Source organism: Physeter macrocephalus, chromosome 14, assembly GCF_002837175.3.
Source record: "Physeter macrocephalus isolate SW-GA chromosome 14, ASM283717v5, whole genome shotgun sequence".
Lineage (NCBI taxonomy): Eukaryota > Metazoa > Chordata > Mammalia > Artiodactyla > Physeteridae > Physeter > Physeter macrocephalus.
This window is the reverse complement of record NC_041227.1, coordinates 17,113,675-17,132,211: the sequence shown is the minus strand read 5'-3', so window position 1 is coordinate 17,132,211 and position 18,537 is coordinate 17,113,675. Positions and strand designations below refer to the sequence as shown.

The 18,537-nt window shown below is 43.8% G+C and overlaps 1 long non-coding RNA gene across 1 annotated transcript in view; it reads right to left on the bottom strand.

Annotated features, from left to right (window-relative positions):
* Positions 1 to 18,537, bottom strand: part of LOC114487825 (uncharacterized) — a 60,806-nt gene that overhangs the window by 37,967 nt on the left and 4,302 nt on the right. Inside the window, exon 2 of the long non-coding RNA XR_003683269.1 lies at positions 13,657 to 13,772. This is a non-coding gene — a long non-coding RNA (uncharacterized lncRNA). The remainder of the gene's footprint in view (positions 1 to 13,656; positions 13,773 to 18,537) is intronic.

Below are 18,537 nucleotides of genomic sequence, written 5' to 3'. Positions count from 1 at the left end.
CACAGGCAATGGCAACGGGATTTTCTTTATTTGAGGAGGCACTGTTAATTTTTTTTTTTTTTTTTTTTGCGGTACGTGGGCCTCTCACTGTTGTGGCCTCTCCCATTGCAGAGCACAGGCTCCAGACGCGCAGGCCCAGCGGCCATGGCTCACAGGCCCAGCTGCTCCGCGGCATGTGGGATCTTCCCGGACCGGGGCACGAACCCATGTCCCCTGCATCAGCAGGCGGACTCTCAACCACTGCGCCACCAGGGAAGCCCCACTGTTAATTTTTGAGGCACAGGATCCAAACGTAGAACAGTACACGAAGGTCGCAGCAGCCATTCAGAACGCAATCCAGTGCTACCGTGTCATCTATGATGAGAAAAAAAGAGCTACTACCCAGACATCACTGGATCATTTTTTCAAGACGGTAGATAGAATTGAATCCAGCAAGCAACAACCTGTGCCATCAACGCCAGGCGTGAGTGAAATTGCAGCTCGCCCTCCGTCTCCTGTTGCTGATGATCCTTCAGCTCTACCATCTCCCTCCTCCTCTCCCTCCCCCAGTCAGTAACTCTTCTTGCCTGTTCACTCGGTGCCAGCCCCTGTATGCCAGGTGTTGTACTGCACTACTGTACTTTTCAAGGTACTGTACTGTCAGACTCAAAATGTTTTATTTTGGGGGGTTTTAAAAAATGTATTATTTGTGTAAAAAGTATTATAAACCTATTACAGTACAGTTCTATATAGCTGGTTGTGTTAGTTGGGTTTGTAAGCTAACTTTGTTGGACTTACGAACAAATCGGACTTATGAATGCACTCTTGGAACGGAACTCGTTTGTATGCAGGGGATTTACTGTATAATACTTGTGTACGTTTCTTAAATAAGTCTGAGTATAATTATATAAGCATGAGGGGAATATGAAAGTTTATTATGATAGGATTAGATTCACCTGTGAACGAACAAAACCCAAAATAACAATGGCTTAAATAAGATAGTCCCATTCTTCCCTCATGTTAAGGTCCAGATGTAGGCAATCTGGAGCTGATGTGGTTTTTCTCTTTCATAAAAACCTCTGGAACCCAGGCTCCTTCCAGCTTTCTGCTCTGCCATAACTAGCATGTGAACTTCATCCTCAAAGTCCAGTCTATCCAGACTTACCCTCAGATTTCACATCCCAAGCAGCAGGAAAGACAAAGGGGTTAGAGAAGGGGAAAGGATACATGTAAGCAGTCTCTTGAGGAAGATTTCTGGATGCAGCAAAAAAACACGCTCATTGGTCAAAACTTAGTCACATGAACACATCTAGCAGCAAGGGAGAATGGGAAATGTAGTCTTTATTCTGTGTGGCCATGAGTTCCTGCAGAATTTCTTGGCTTCATGCATACCTTCTTCCAGACAACTTTAGAATCAATCTTTCAAGCTCCAAATATCCCATAGTGATCTTCATCAAAACTGTATTAAATTCATAAAATAATTCACTGAAAGCTAATATCTTTATACCATGAAATGTGGTATCTCCAACTTTTTAAGATTTTTTTAGAAATATTTTATCATTTTCCTCATGTAAGCCATATATTTTTGGGCATAATCATACGTACAGATATTCTACAGTTATTGTTGCAATTATGAATGGAATATTTTTAAAATTTATTTTATTTATTTATTTTTCGCTGTGTTGGGTCTTTGTTGCTGCATGGGCTTTCTCTAGATGTGGTGAGCGGGGGCTACTCTTTGTTGCGGTGCACGGGTTTCTCATTGCGGTGGCTTCTCTTGTTGCGGAGCACAGGCTCTAGGCATGTGGGCTTCAGTAGTTGTGGCGCACGGGCTCAGTAGTTGTGGCTCGTGGGCTCTAGAGAGCAGGCTCAGTAGTTGTGGTGCACGGGCTTAGTTGCTCCATGGCATGTGGGATCTTCCTGGACCAGAGCTCGAACCCGTCTCCCCTGCATTGGCAGGCGGTTCCCTGCGCCACCAGGGAAGCCCCATGAATGGAATTGTTTATCATTACATTTACTCACTGGTTATTGGTAGTATAGAAGAAAGTCATAGATTTGTCCATGTATTTCTTTTTTTTGTATTTCTTATATTGAACCACTTTATTGACTTCTCTTATTAGTTTCAGTAATATTTTCAGTTGGATTTCTTGGATTTCCTCGAATGAAAAGAGTATAGTCTGGATGTAAAGATAATTTGCTATTTATTTTAATATCGATCTCTTTTATTTCTTTTTCTTAACTAATGACATTGTTCTGAGACTTCAGAAACATTTTTATTAGTAGCAATAATAATTAGAACCTCATTTAATGGAAACAATGTTTGATGTTTTACCATCAAGTTTGCTGCTGTGGCTTCGGATTTAAAAAAAAAAAGTGTATCCTTGGCCCTCCTGTTCTTTGCTTACTAAGATATTTACCGCCATTGTTGTCATTATCATCATTATCTGAAATAGATGTCACATCTTACTTAATGCATTTTTGGCATATATTGAGATGATCATAGGCTTTTTTCCTTTCACTATCGAATGTATTACAGAATGCTTGATTCAACACACATTATTTAATGTTGAACCAATCATTCTTCCTGGAATAAACACTACGTGATCCTGATGCACAATTCTTTTAATATACTGCTGGGTATAACTTACTAATATTTTATTTAAGACTTTCATGTCTATAAATGCCTATTTAGACTTTTGAATTATAAAACACACTGCATTTTTGTATTATAAATTACATCTTTTCCTATGCTAGTTTAAATATCTAGTTAAAATGACACAGAAATGGTATTTTAAAATAAGATTTCCTAGAACTCATTCATAAAACCATCTGGGTGCTGTTGCTTGTGGGCTTAGATTATTTACAGCCTTTTCCATTTTATCAAGGGGTTTTGGTTCTTTAGAATCAATTTTAGGAACTTATATTTTCAAGAAAGCCATTTCAGATAAATTTTTAGACATAGTAACATAAATTTTAACATTTGGCATTGTGGGTTTTTTTGTGTTTTATCCCCTATTTTTTTGCTCATGCTTGACAGTTCTACATTTTTCTTCTTCTGTTTTATCCCCTCCTTTTTAAAAGAGCCAGCTCTTAGGTTTGTTTATCAACTCTATTTTTTCTGCTTTCTAATTTATTGATTTCCATTTCTATCATTAATAAGTCCTCTTTCTTAAAATATCTGTGTTCTACTCTCACATCTGTTAATGACTCTGCTGGGAGAATTCCAGTTCAAAAAATATTTTTTTTTCACAAAGACATAAAAATGCCATTATTCCATTATAATAACAATGAAATAAAACTGTTTACATTAGCTATGTGTGTAATACCCAGTGATGTCACATATGTGAGGGAAAGCTACTTTCAGACATCAATGATAGGAATGCATGTTGATACAGCCATTCTGGCAGGCAACTTGGCAATATGTATGAAAAGTTTAAGTGGGTATGCATTTCAACAAACTATTCTACTTCTAGCAATTTATGGTTAGACAAATAACTAGACCAGTAGGTAGATATATATTTAAAAGTATATTTTTCAGAATACCATTTCTAGTAGTGAAAATTAAGAGATTGAATAAATGATGTTATAGCCATATAATAAAATACAATGCAGCCATTAAAAAGGATGTGATGGGTTTATGTTTTGAGTTGATATAAAAAAGCTGGTTAAAGATAACAATATATGATTCTAGTTATGTAATTACATTGCATGTAATCTGAAAGGCTATTGATTGAAGTGTGAGGGTGGATGTTTCTGCCAACAGGCTATGCATGTTTCCTATTCACGATTTGTGCCATTCTTTCAATAAGTATGCCTTAATAGAAAAAAGTAATTTTTTTTTTCGGTACGCGGGCCTCTCACCGCTGTAGCCTCTCTCGTTGTGGAGCACAGTTTCCGGAAGCGCAGGCTCAGTGGCCATGGCTCACGGGCCCAGCCGCTCTGCGGCATGCGGGATCTTCCCGGACTGGGGCACGAACCCGTGTCCCCTGCATCGGCAGGCAGACTCTCAACCACTGTGCCACCAGGGAAGCCCGAAAAAAGTAATTTTGAAAAAAGAATTCCCAGTTGTTCACATATTCTGGGGTATACATAATAAACATTTACTAGATGCTATGCTGCGCATGGGAGGTGATGAGGAAAAGGAGAATTAATGCAGTTCTTCACTTGGATGGTGAAGAGAAGGCAATATTGGTTGCCTAGAGAGCACAGAGGATTGATGGAAGGTTCCCCCCATCCAGGAAGTAGAGACTTCAAGAGAAATCCAAAAGGGAGGGCAGGCATCTTATCTTGCCCCAGTCTATCCAGATCTTTTAGGTTTCCTCCAACCCTGAAATACTGGCTCCTGTATCCCTCTTTTGACTTAGCTTCCTACACATACTCAACATCTCTCACAAGTGTCCTGGGCTTCTGTCATTCAAAACACCCACAATTCCCAAAATGTCTCACACATCCTTGTGTCCCCCTGTCTTTCCTGATGTGGTTCCTCTCTACTCGTTCCTATTACTTTTCCCTAAAACAACATCCCTTGGTTCTATAAAATCCTGCTTGTGGTAGATTAGATGATTATTCAGCAGATATTCATTGCTTCTCACTACACCTCCATGGGAAGAACGTATTTCCTTGCACCTTGATTGTCAGCTTTGCCATATGACCTACTTTGGCCAATGGGATATTAGTATGCATGAGGTCCAAAATGCATGGAATAGACCTGAACCAAATCCATGGCTTAGAGCCATGCTCATGTAAGCACAGACAAGATCAAGGTCAATGCCCAGCAAACCTCCAGTCACCTGAGTGAGAAATTTACTAATACTATATGTATTGTTGCTTGACTCTGAGATTATTTCAGTGTTTGTTATGCAGCAGTGGCTGACTGAAACACAGTTAATAAGGTCTTTCACCCTTGCTTGTTGTGTTTTGGACTTATCCTCTGGGTCCCCCCTCAAATCCTACTTCCCATATAGTACAACTTCAGAAAAGCTTTTATCATACTGTATTGTGATTATCTGATTAACATGCACTGTTAAGCTTCTAAGTGCATCTAAACGTTCTGGGAGATCTTTAGTTGAATTCCTCTTTGGAAACCTAAAAACATCCATTGACACTCACTGAATAGCTAAAATTTGTGATTAGTGAGCAAGTTACACCAAAATCTATGAATCTGTGAGCATGTGAGCATAGGTTGCAACAAGTTGAATATATAATGCTTGGTATTTTCATGTACCCGTTGGATAACAGAGAGAGGCCAGCCATTGAACCTACCTCAGAAAAGGGAAAATAATATGGATGGGGATCATGACCCATGAATTCTACCCTAGGGGAGGAAATAAAGGGGGCAAAACACCTCCCTTCTTTGAAGCAGTGTCTTAGTCTGTTTGGGCTGCCATAACAAATTACCATAGAGGAGGTGGTTTGCAAACAACATATATTTATTTCTCACAGTTCTGGAGGCTGGGAAGTCCAAGATCAAGGTACTTGGGAGATTTGGTGTTCGGTGAGGGTCTGTTTCCTGGTACATAGATAACCTTCTTTTAATTGTGTCCTCACATGGAGGAAGGGGTGAGGGAACTCTCTGGGGGTCTCCTTTATTATTTATTTATTTATGTTATCATTTTTAATTTTGACCATGCCATGTGGTTTGTGGGATCTTAGTTCCCCAACCAGGAACTGAACCCGGGCCCTCAGCAGTTAAAGTGTGGAGTCCTAACCACTGGACCGCCAGATAATTCCCTGGGGTCTCTTTTATAAGGGCACTAATCACATTGATAAAGGCTCCACCTTCATGACTTAATCACTTCCCAAAGGCCCCACCTCCTCATACCGTCATATTGGGGATTAGGTATCAACACATGAATTTAGGGAGGGACACAAACATTCAGTCTATAGCAAGCAGTGGTTAAAAATTATAGGACATCCAAAGCTGTTTTTTTTTTTTTGCGGCACGCGGGCCTCTCACTGTTGTAGCCTCTCCCTTTGCGGAGCACAGGCTCCGGACGCGCAGGCTCAGCGTCCACGGCTCACGGGCCCAGCCGCTCCGCGGCATGTGGGATCCTCCCGCCAGCGGCCATGGCTCACGGGCCCAACCGCTCCGCGGCATGTGGGATCTTCCCGGACCGGGGCACGAACCCGTGTCCCCTGCATCGGCAGGCGGACTCTCAATCACTGTGCCACCAGGGAAGCCCCTTTTTTTTTTCCCCAAAGCTGTTTTGATGTTTGAAAAAAGGAGAAGTCTTGACCAATAAAGTCTGAAGGCAGTGTGGGTGAGAGCTGAGTGTTGTTTATGACTGTCTGGGTAAGAAAATAATGGTTGGTCAAATGATCTTTGATCACACTCTGTCTCGCATTGTAAGAAAATTCTCACTGTTGATTTTAAAAATACCAAATGCCAGAATTGAGCCCAGTCTGAAGGAAGGAGTCACCCATGATTCTGGCAAAAATCTCAATCACCAAAGTCTAGGGGACTTCCCTGGCGGTCCAGTGGTTAAGACTTTGAGCTTCCACTGCAGGAGGCATGGGTTCGATCCCTTCTCGGGGAATTAAGATCCCACATGCCATACTGTGTGGCCAAAAAAAATCACCAAAGTCTAGTCCAGGGTCATTACTAGCACATGGCACATGCTTGATATAAGTGTGTGTTGAACAAATCAACAAATGAATATTTAAGTGTGCAGAAAGGGGACTGGGCATGTCCTCTGCAAACCAACCAATCCACAGAGATATTCCAGAACATGAGTGTCTTCAAGAACCCTGGAGAAACATGTGTGACCCCATCTTAAATCTAAGGTTGGTATGAACTTAAAGAAGTCCAGTTACATGTGCAATATTCCTGAAAAAGCAATTTTCCAATTATATCACAAGCCTTAAAAATGCCTGTACCCTTTGACCTAAAAATACTCTTCCTAGGGAGCCTCTTGAAGGAATTAATCAGAGACATAGATAAAGATCTAAAATCACATTTGTTACAGTTATTCCTAATAACAACAACAACAAAAAAAATAAGGACTTGTTACCACAAACTGCTTTGTGACTTGTCAGTTACTGTGGGCACTGTCAAATTTGCTGTGTCATCTGTCTTCAGAGATTCAGGACAATTTAATTCAAAGGGGCCAGGACTGGGAGAAGGGATAGAGAGAGGGAAGGGGAGAAAGGTGGAGAGAGAAAGAGAGGAAAGAAGGAAAAAAAGAGTCAGGAATGGAGTCAGGGAGAGAGAGTAAAAAAGAAACAGGAACAGGGATGGAGACAGAACAAAGACAGCAGTTCCTGGTGAGTTGCATGTGGTGAATAAATGTTTGTGGAATAAAGACTTAAAAGGGGAAAGAGTCAGAGATGGGAGTGGATTGAGAGGTGGGTCCCCAGCTCCCGAGCACATTAGACCTCATGCACCCTGGAACACCCACCGCTGAGACCCTGGCACACAGGGAGAGGAAGCTGGCAGCAGGGTGGAGGAGAGGGAGGCAGGGAAGGGGCAGGGCTCTTGGCACTGGCTGCTGAGACCCTGGGTGAGCAGGGCAGAGGAAGGAGGGCTGCCTGCCTCTGTCATGGGCTGGGCTTGCAAGGAAAGAGCTCAGGTCACGCGGGGTGGTGGTGCCATGTTGCAAGACCCTTGTGGTGGGTTTGGATGACACTGCCTCCCCCACCTTCCATGAACTCCTGTTTGCTGTGGGAGTCAACTTATCGATTTTCACTGGGAACTGCTGTTGCAATGCTGTAGCTGCCTTTGGATATTCTTGCAATGACTTTAGAACTTATCCTTCAGTTATTTCAAGTTTGTCCTTTTCATGCATAACTCAGATCTCAGAGGAGGAATCTTATCCCTTTCCCCTCTTGGTGGACTGGTGCATATGTGTGTGTGTGTGTGTGTGTGTGTGTGTGTGTGTGTGTGTGCGCAGTGCACGTGTGGTGGATTATGTTTTCTCTGGCTCAGAATCCCTGCTTCCACTGAATGAGCTCAGTTTCAGGACCATCTTGCCTTCTCATCCTGCCCTTCTGGTGCGCACTGCAGCATCGCATCCCAAGCAGCCTTACCCCAAACATCACGCCCACACAGTGTCTGTATGAGTAGCAGTCCTTACTGAAGGTTTGATGCAACAGAGATATTTTATACTGCCCTGTGGCTCATCCCCTTCTCCACCTCAACCTCCCAGCTTTTGCCTCTTCTTACCCCTCCAGGTTCCCTTCAGAAGCCCAATTCTCTCCCTTTGATTTGAAACAATAATTTAAGTCTACACCTTTTCCTCATTTCAGGGTCTACCTTTCACACCTGCAGCATGCTTACAGTGCTTTATAAACAAAGGGCTGCCCACTCTGTCCCATTTTGCAGTAGCCAAGAACCAGCAAGGACTCTGAAAGATGAGGCTGTCTTAGATTGAGTTTCCAGAAGCAGAGACTTGAAGAAGAGGATTCATGTCAAAATTATTTATTTAAGAGGTGTTCCCAGAGGGCTTCCCTGGTGGCGCAGTGGTTAAGAATCTGCCTTCCAGTGCACGGGACACGGGTTCAATCCCTGGTCCGGGAAGATCCCACACGCCGCGGAGCAACTAAGCCCGTGCGCCACAACTACTGAAGCCTGCACTCCTAGAGCCCGTGCTCCGCAACATGAGAAGCCACCGCAGTGAGAAGCCTGTGCACTGCAATGAAGAGTAGCCCCTGCGCGTAGCAACGAAGACGCAATGCAGCCAAAAATAAATATAAATAAAATAAAATAAAAAGAAGTGTTCCCAGAAAAAAAACTGGTTGGGGGGGTGAGTGGGGAAGTGAGACCTGGGAAGAAAGGAGGCTAAGGAAACATATGAGAGCAAGCAGAGTCCCAAGGCGGGGCAGGCCTGGAGCAATCTCTCATGGGAACTCTGGAGACATTTTAAAATTAACCCCACAGGGACTTTCCTGTTGGTCCAGTGGTTAAGACTCTACGCTCCCAATGCAGGGGGCCCGGGTTCAATCCCTAAGTCAGGGAACTAGATCCCGCATATATGCCGCAACTAAAGATCCTGCACGTGGCAACTAAGACCCGGTGCAGCCAAATAAATAAATAAATAAGTAAATAACAAAGGAGCAAGAAAGCTGGAGGGCTATACCCCCATGTTTTCAGTCATTTGGTAAGGGCTAATCCTGAAACCGGGCAGGACCCTGTGGGGCTTCTGGGCACAAAAGCCTTTCTGTGTCCCCTTCTCTGAGTTCCAAAGGGCAGGTTCAAACAGTTGCTAATCAGGGAAGGGAGGGGATGTGGAGATAAGGGAGGGGCAGTCAAGAAACAATACTGTAGCCTTGGGATAGCGTTCTACTTCCTCCTCAAGGGATATACATAATATCTTTGAGCTCTTCTGCAGAACTAAACCCCCCACCAAATGGAAGATGTTCCAGAGAGAAGGTCACAGTTCAATAACCTCGAGAACCCCAGATCACGAGACCACCAGATGCCAGAAGATCTCTAGACTGATGGAATGCAGGTCCTGCATGCACCTGGATCCTTATCAGCAACCCCACCCCTTGACTAAAACTCCTCACAACCCTACCCCCACCCCAACCCCCGGGTTGGGACACACAGTTTTGAAGGCATTGGCCCGCTGTGAGCCCCTTTGCCTGGCAAAGCAATAAAGCTCTTCTTTTCTAGTTAACCCAAATCTCTGTCTCTGAGATTTAATTTGGTGTTGGGGTACAGAGGCCAGATTTGGCGTCAGTCCTAGGTTCTCTACCAAGAGATCAGGTGCAGGCTGCTGGGAGCGACATCACGAGACCTAGTGTGCATAAAAACAGTCCAGGAGTCCTGGGGGCTCTGGGCACAGCACCAATAGTATCTGCTTCGGGCCCTTTCCCTTCCCCTCCCTTACCCATCTCTGCGAGGGAAAGGTTGCCGTGTAGAGGATAATTTCCTCACTGATGGGAGTCACGCCACCCCTTAGAAAGCAGAAGCAGCTGTCACTGAGGTATGGTGTTGGCATGTGTGGTATAATGAGAAATATACTTGGTTCCCATCCCTAGTCCCGGGAGCTGAGCTCCTAAAATCCCTGTACTTTCCTAAGGGATAGGAGTATCTGTTGTTATTCACAACAAGCCCTCTCTATGACATCTGAGTTTATGCTAATGAGCTGACTTGGTGGTGGGGGGGCCCTGCATAGCCTCAGGAAGGGGCTGGTCACTAGAAAGACTGAGTGATTGACAAGATTGGAACTTTCAGCCCTACCCCCTGATCTAAGGGAAGGGGCTGGGAGCTGCAGATCAAGTTCCATAAAAAACTCTTGCACAGGCTTCCCTGGTGGCGCAGTGGTTGAGAGTCCGCCTGCCGATGCAGGGGACACGGGTTCGTGTCCCGGTCCAGGAGGATCCCACATGCCGCGGCCCGTGAGCCATGGCCGCTAGGCCTGCGCGTCCGGAGCCTGCGCTCCGCAAGGGGAGAGGCCGCGGGCCTCGCCCGCGTACCGCAAAAAACAAAAACAAAAAAACAAGCAAAAAACAAAACAAAACAAAAAAAACTCTTGCACAAGGAGATTTGATGAGCTTCTGGGTTGGTGAACACACCCACTTGCTGGGAGGGCAGTGCACCCTAGACCCACAGACAGAAGCTCCTGAGCTCAGGACCCTTCCTGACTTCACCTCTGTGGACCTCTTCAGTGGGCTGCTCATCTGTACCCTTTGTGATATCCTTTTTAATAAACTGGTAAATGTAAGTAAATGTTTCCCTGAGCTTTGTGAGCTGTTCTAACCAATTTATAGCCGGTTGGTCAGAAGCAGAGGTGACAACCTGGACTTACACCTGAAACCGAAAAGGACCCTGTGGGGCTCTTGGGCACAAAAGCGAAATTTGACAAAAGACAATACCCATTCATGATAAAAACTCATAGCCAACTAGGAATAAAAGGGACCTTCCTTTACCTGATAAAGAATATCTACAAGTGAAAAACACTACAGCATACATTATGCTTACTGGTAAGTTATGGAACACATTCTCTGTGGAATCAGGAAAGGGACAAGGATACACTGTATCAACACTTCCAAATTATCATTGCATTGGAGGCTTGCCAGTAAAAATAAAATAAAATAAATAAAAGATATGAAGATTGAAGGAGAAAAAAAAAAAAAAAAGCCTTTCTGTGTTCCCCAAGTTTTGTTTGTAGGAAATAGGCTTCATTCAGCCTCCATGACCTTCCCTGAGCTCTAAAGGACAGGTTCAAACAGTCCCTAATCAGGGAAGGGAAGGGATGTGGAGACAAGGGAGGAGCAGTCAAAAAACATAGTGCAGCCTTGGGGCAGGGTCCTGGTTCCCCCCCAAGGGATACACATAACAATATTTTTGAGCTGTTTTGCAGAGACTAAAAGCCCCACCAGGTGAAAGAAGTTAACTGTATGCTGCCCACAGGCACGTAACTCCAGACCAGCAGGAACCAGAAGGTTGATGATGATGACTCCCGATTACCTCACCACCAACCAATCAGAAGAATGTCCCTGAGCTGATCATGCCCTCCTCTTTGAACCATTATGATAAAACTCCTCACTACCTTCTCCAGGTCAGAGCACACAGTTTTGAGGATATTAGCCCACTGTGGCCCCCTTTGCCTGACAAAGCAATAAAGCTATTCTTTTCTACTTCACTCAAAACTCTGTCTCCGAGATTGAACTCAGTACTGGAGTACAGAGGCCGAATTTTGGCATCACATCTGAATTTGGGGCAGTCTTGCGGGACTGAGCCCTTAACCTGTGGCATCTGGTGCTAACTCTAGGTAGACAGTCAGAATTGAGTTCAACTGTCGGACACCCAGTCGGTATCTGCTGAGAGCTGGAAGACTTGCTTGGTGGTATTGAAAATGCCCCAGCGCATACTTCTTCCTTCTCCCATTTTCCAGCCTCTCTCAGGCATGGGTTAGCGTCTCAGGAGGGCTGCAGGGTGCTCACGGTGGGAAAGGAAGGGTGAGCTGATCCCAAGTCCTGGGATCAGCCCCTCAGAACCTGCACGTGGAACTACTCAGCTCCCCTCCTAGAGGGGGAAATAAAGTCCCCACCCCAGGCTGCACAGGCAACTACTGCTCTGTTCCCTTTCAGAACCTGCCCCACCTGACTCTGGTTTCTACTTCACTCAAAACTCTGTCTCCGAGATTGAACTCAGTACTGGAGTACAGAGGCCGAATTTTGGCATCACATCTGAATTTGGGGCAGTCTTGCGGGACTGAGCCCTTAACCTGTGGCATCTGGTGCTAACTCTAGGTAGACAGTCAGAATTGAGTTCAACTGTCGGACACCCAGTCGGTATCTGCTGAGAGCTGGAAGACTTGCTTGGTGGTATTGAAAATGCCCCAGCGCATACTTCTTCCTTCTCCCATTTTCCAGCCTCTCTCAGGCATGGGTTAGCGTCTCAGGAGGGCTGCAGGGTGCTCACGGTGGGAAAGGAAGGGTGAGCTGATCCCAAGTCCTGGGATCAGCCCCTCAGAACCTGCACGTGGAACTACTCAGCTCCCCTCCTAGAGGGGGAAATAAAGTCCCCACCCCAGGCTGCACAGGCAACTACTGCTCTGTTCCCTTTCAGAACCTGCCCCACCTGACTCTGGTCTGCTAGATGCCAAGGGCAAGTTAGCGTCATGTTTGAGACACAGCTCTCCTGTCTGTGGCTATCTACCCCATGCTGGAAGCAAGGTAGCCGGTGTTGTTGTTGCCCAAGTCCTGGCTTTTGGGGATGGCCCTCTGACAGAGGATGAGAAATCTGCTGTTTTCCCCACTTCATGAAGTTACCCTCAGGGACTGGAGTCATAGCCACATGGACCCCTTGAGTCTGAGGGGCTGCTGGTGACCTCTGCAACCCTGGGCTGTCCCTCAAGAGTGTGCAACGTTGCCTCCCCTGGGATTAACTCTCCTAACAGAGGGAATGGGGTGGGTGAGATGCAGCTGGATCTTGGCCATCAGTGCTTTTCCAGGAGACTTTCGCTTGCTCCAGCCGAGCCTGACTCTCCTTCCTCATTTCAACAGCACCCTCCTCTCCTGTTCTCCGCACAAGTGTCACTTCTGAACACACGCGCAGAGAACTCCTCTCTGCTCACCACAGAACTGGACACCGTGTCAGGCACCTGGCCAGCCATGGCCAGGCTCTAAGAGCCGGAGGCCGCTGCAGACCTCCTAGAGTTTCCTCTGATCCTCCTCTCGGGTGCTTTCCACATTCCAACGCCTGTGCACTGTGGGGGCAGTGACACTGAAAACACATGCATTTCTTTCCACCTTGTCCCCAAAGCCTCAGAATGACAGTAGAGAAATTAACAGGGAAAAAGCATATATCCACAAGGACCAAGAGGGTTGGAGAGGATGCAGGAACAGAGGACAGATGACAAGAAAAGCTGAAAAGTCAGTGGTAACTGATTTAGGAGAGCAGAGAAGGCTGAAATCTAACCCTGAGAAGGGAGGTCGTGCACAGTAACCAGCAGCAGGTGGGCTCCTTGCCACAGGACTCCAGCTGGAACAGCCCTGAAGATGGGGATGAGGGGTAGGACTGAAAATAGGAAGTCTGTCTTGGCTGTGCATCTGTTTGAGGAACAGGAAGACCCCCAGACCTCCACTCCTGCCCCACACAACCAGACGACTGCCCTCCCCTGCAGTGGAAGACGATGGGCAAGTCAAACTAAGAGGTTGTGGACTCGGAGACACGAGGCACAGTTGAGAACAGGGAACTGTACTAAAAATGGGCATTCAGTGAAAGCCTACCTGGAGGTGGGTGGTGAACGCCTCGCTCACTTTCCCTGCCCAGCAGCCAGAATGATGGTAGATCAGCTTACATCCTCTGGGAGGAAGAATGGAAGATTCCTCTCTACAGAAATTGACTAGGCCAAGAGAAAAGACCTATTAGCATTTGGTGTTTCCCTGGTGAAACAGCCGGGTACCCAACTGATCAGCCTACTGTGAAGCCCACGTGCAGACAAGCCCCACCCATGCACCCAGGACTCAAAATCGGCATTTTGGTGCCTTTACTCATGTCAGAGACAACAGCTAAGCATCCCTTGACATGAGAGGGGAGTTTCGAACATGAAAGATAGAGACATAAATACATTAATCACCCAACCAACCACCCTAGGAGGAAACAGGGAATGCAGAAAGCAAAAGAAAATTGCAAGAAAATTCTAAACCTTGTTTGTTTTGGGACCCAGGGCAGGCTGCCTCAAAATATGTCTCCATGGCATATTGATTATTTTCAATTAAGGTTACTTGAGAAACAGCTGGTTAAAAAATGATTTATATAGAAAAACCCACTCTAACTCCCTGAAAGTAGGAAATAATTCTCCCATATGAAAGTACCCTTCCAAACCAGGAGGAAAGCAACCTTATCACCAGAACTAGGGAACTCAAGGCTAAGAAAGCTATAAAGAAACTTCATTACTTATTCTTTAGTCTGCTACCTTAAGCACAAGCCCTGCTGATTTATGAAATCCTCACAAATAATTATGTATTTCTTTGTCTAAAAATGATATATAAACAGTCTGCTTTGGTCACTTTGAGGGTCCCATTTCTATGATCACATAGAAATGTGATCACAAATTAATTTTTTTTTCTCCTGTTAAGCTGTCTTGTGTCAATTTAACTATTAGAGCAGCCAAAAGAACTCAAGAGGGGAAAGGGGGAAATTTCCCCTTCCATGACATTTGTATCTATGAAAACTACAAACAGGAGTAACCGAAGAAAAGGAACTTAGAGAGAATAAGAGCTTTAAAAAATTCAAAACATCTTAGCAGAAATTAAAAAAGCCAATAGATGATTTAGAGCATAATTTGAGAAATTCTGAGAGTAGAAAAAAACTACAAAGAAAGAGCAAACAGGACAGAAGAGCTAATAAAATTCAAGGCTTAGCCCAGAAGATTCAACAATTGACTGATGTAAGTTTCAGAGAAGAGAGAAAATGAGGGAAGGAAATGACCGGACTAGTAGACATGATAGGGGAAAAAAAAAGGAAATAACTTAATGCCGATCCTTGGGAGAATAGTTAAATAAATTGTACTATCTCCATACAATGGAATGCTACACTGCAATGACACGATACTAAACTATAGGTATGTGCATAGATGACTCTTAGGAATAATGTGGAAGGAGATGCAAGCCACAGAAGAGTGCTGTTTCTGTGTGTGATGCCATTTCTATGATGTTCAGAAGCAAGCAACAGTCAACAAGGTACAGTTTAGCGACACATACATGAATAGTAAAACAATAAAGAAAAGCAAGTGAATTAGGAGAAAAGTCATGAGAGTGGTTATGTGGCTGGTGGAGTGTTAGGGCATGAGGGGTGGCCCTGGAAGGCAGGCATGGGATCAGAAAAGAGCATATAGGGGGACTTCCCTGGTGGTCCAGTGGTTAAGAATCACCTTCCAATGCAGGGGATGCGGGTTTGAGCCCTGGTTAGGGAACTAAGATCCCACACGATGCAGGGCAACTAAGCCCGTGCGCCACAACTCCTGAGCACGTGGGCCACAACCAGAGAGCCCACACGCCACAACTACAGAGCCCACACGCTCTGGAGCCCACTCGCCACAACTAGAGAGAAGCCTGTGCACCACAACGAGGAGCCCGCGCGCCACAGCAGAGGATCCCACGTGCTGCAACGAAGATCCTGCGTGCCACAACTAAGACCCAAGGCAGCCATAAATATTAAAAAAAAAAAAAAAAAAAAAAAAAGAGCACATAGGGAAGTTCCAGGTATTGATAATATCCTATTTCCTAAGTTGGGTGGTGGGTTCATGGGTGTTTATTTTACTACAATGCTTCATTACTAATATTATTTGTATTCTTATATATCGGGTTGGCCAAAAAGTTCATTCGGGTTTTCTGTAAGATGTTAACAGAAAACCCGAACGAACTTTTGGTCAACCCAGTATATGTCAAATGTTTCCCTTTCTCTCTCTTTCTCTGACTGTCTGTCTCTCTCTCTCACACACAAACACTATAAGAAAATTTCTCTGAATTGGGGATATGAGTTTCTAGATTAATAGAGCCTTAGAGTCCAATGCAATGAGGGGGAAAACACCCTACACCAAAGTACATCTTTACGAAATTTCAGAACATCAGAGATATCATACAAGCAATAAGAGAGGAAAAACAACTCATATTAAAAAACTGAGAATCAGAACACTGTTGGTCCTCTCATCAGTAAGACTGAAATTAGAAGACAACAAACATAGATTTTGAAGGAACAAGATTCCTATCTAGAATTCTAGGCCCATGAAAGTAGCAAATGAGAGAACAGAATTAAGATAAACTCAAACAAGTAAGGCCTTAAAAAATTTATTTTCTGTGTATCCCTTCTCAAAATGAGAGAATTGTGCTCCACCAAAAATGAGCCAGTAAATCAAGAAAGAGGAAACCATGGAAACCAGGACACGGGGATTCCAAGACAGAAAAGAGACAAAAGGAATAAAAAGGATGCTAGTTGAGGGAAATTTCCCCAAAACAGCAGGAAGCAGGCACAGCACAATCCAGTTTGGAGCAAGAGAACAAGAAAACTCCAGGAGAGATTTCTCCTTGAAAAACATACAATTGACCGTTGCCTAATATTTAACTGAATGGAGAGGAGATTTACAGTTTTGTGCAACGGCTTCAGGAAGAATTACTGATTGGCACATAGAAAACTAAGCCAAAACCAACCAACCAACCAAGATTCCACTTATATACTCCAAGGAAAACCAAAAGTTGTACAGGAAAGGGTATGTAAATGTAATATACAATGTGGCTCATGAGTATATAATATTTACATAATCCTGAATATTGATGGAACCAAAAATTACAAAACAACTATATAGGAAGAATGAAGGCATTGAAAGTATGTTTGTGGGTAAGAGTGCGTGGAATTTAAGAGAATCAAATCTGTATCTTCTGTAGTTGTAAGTAAATGATTAAGTTCTAAAATGAAAAGAATCTACCAAAATAGTAGGATAGGGAACACTCCCCAACTCAATTTGTGAGGCTATCAAACCCTGAACCAAAACAAGAGTAGGACAGCCGAAGATAGGAATTTATAGCCAGGTTGACTCATAAACACAGATGTGAAATTTTGAATTAATATTTAGCAAGGTGAATACAGCAGAAGCAAGCTGTTCTTACCTCATTAATGCAAAGTTGGTCCAACTTAAAAAAAAAGTATTACTATAAATCATCACAACAATAGCTTAAAGGAGAAAATCTACATGATTATCTTGATAGGCACAGAAAAGGCATTTGATAAAATTCAGCACTCATTTATGCTAAAAATAATCTTAGCCAACTAGGAGAAGAAAGAAATTTCTTTAACTTGATGAAAATTTTCTACCAATAATTTATACACATAAAATACTTAAATGGCAAAGTATTAGACACATTCCCTTTAAAATCAGGAAGGTGACTTATCAAATCAACACACTGTACATCTTAAACTTATACAATATTATACGTCAAATACATTTGAATTAAAAAATCAGGATATAATCTTAAAAAAAAATCAGGAAGATAACAAGGATGTCCTATAAAATCTTTCTATTCAACATTGCATTTGGACAGTCTGGCCAGTACAGTAAGACAAGAAAAAGAAATGATATAAAGATCATAAAGGGAGAAAAAAACCCTATCTTGTTTTGAGGGAACAAGATTCCAGCCTAGAATTCTAGAGCCAAACTCAAAAATTAGAGAGAAGAATTAAGACAAGTTCAGACAAGACAAGTATCAAAAAGTGTATCTTCCATGCATCCTGTGTTAGTTTCTTATTGCTGCTATAACAAATTATCACAAATTTAGTGGTTTAAAACAACACAAATTTATTCTCTTACACTTCTGGAGGTCTGAAATTAGTCTTATGGGACTGAGGTGTCGGCAGGGCTTGTTCCTTCTAGAGGCTCTTGGGAAGGATCTGTTTTCTTGTCTTTTCTGGCTTCTAAAGATGGCTTGTGTTCCTTGGCTTGTGGCCTCTTCTGCCATCACCAAAGCGCATCACTCCAACCCTTGCTTCCATCATCACATCATCTCTCTCTGCCTCTGTCATCACATAGCCTTCACTGTCTATGACAAATTCTGTCTGCCTCTTAAAAGGAACTTTGTGATAATCCAGAAAAATCTCCCCATCTCAAGACCCTTAATTTTGTCACATCTACAAAGTCCATCTTGTCACGTAAGATAACATAGTCACAGGTTTAGAAGACTGTGATGCAGGCATCCAGGATGTGGGTACTCAGTCTACTGCACATCATTCTCATGCAATCATTCACAGGTTACATGATTGTCTACACAGAAAAAGCCAAGATAATTTACAAACAGATTATTAGAAAAACTATGAAAGTTTAGCAAGGTGATTAAATTGTTTTCCTATAATTCAGACACAAAGATTTGGAAAATAGAATTTTAAAAAAGATGTTATTTACAGAATTAAAAAATTGTAAAGTACTTTTCGATAAATCTAACAAAAGATGTTTAAAACCTTTATTAAGAATTATTTTTAGGGGCTTCCCTGGTGGCGCAGTGGTTGAGAGTCCGCCTGCCAATGCAGGGGAACACGGGTTCGTGCCCCGGTCCGGGAAGATCCCACGTGCCGCGGAGCGGCTGGGCCCGTGAGCCATGGCCGCTGGGCCTGCGCGTCCG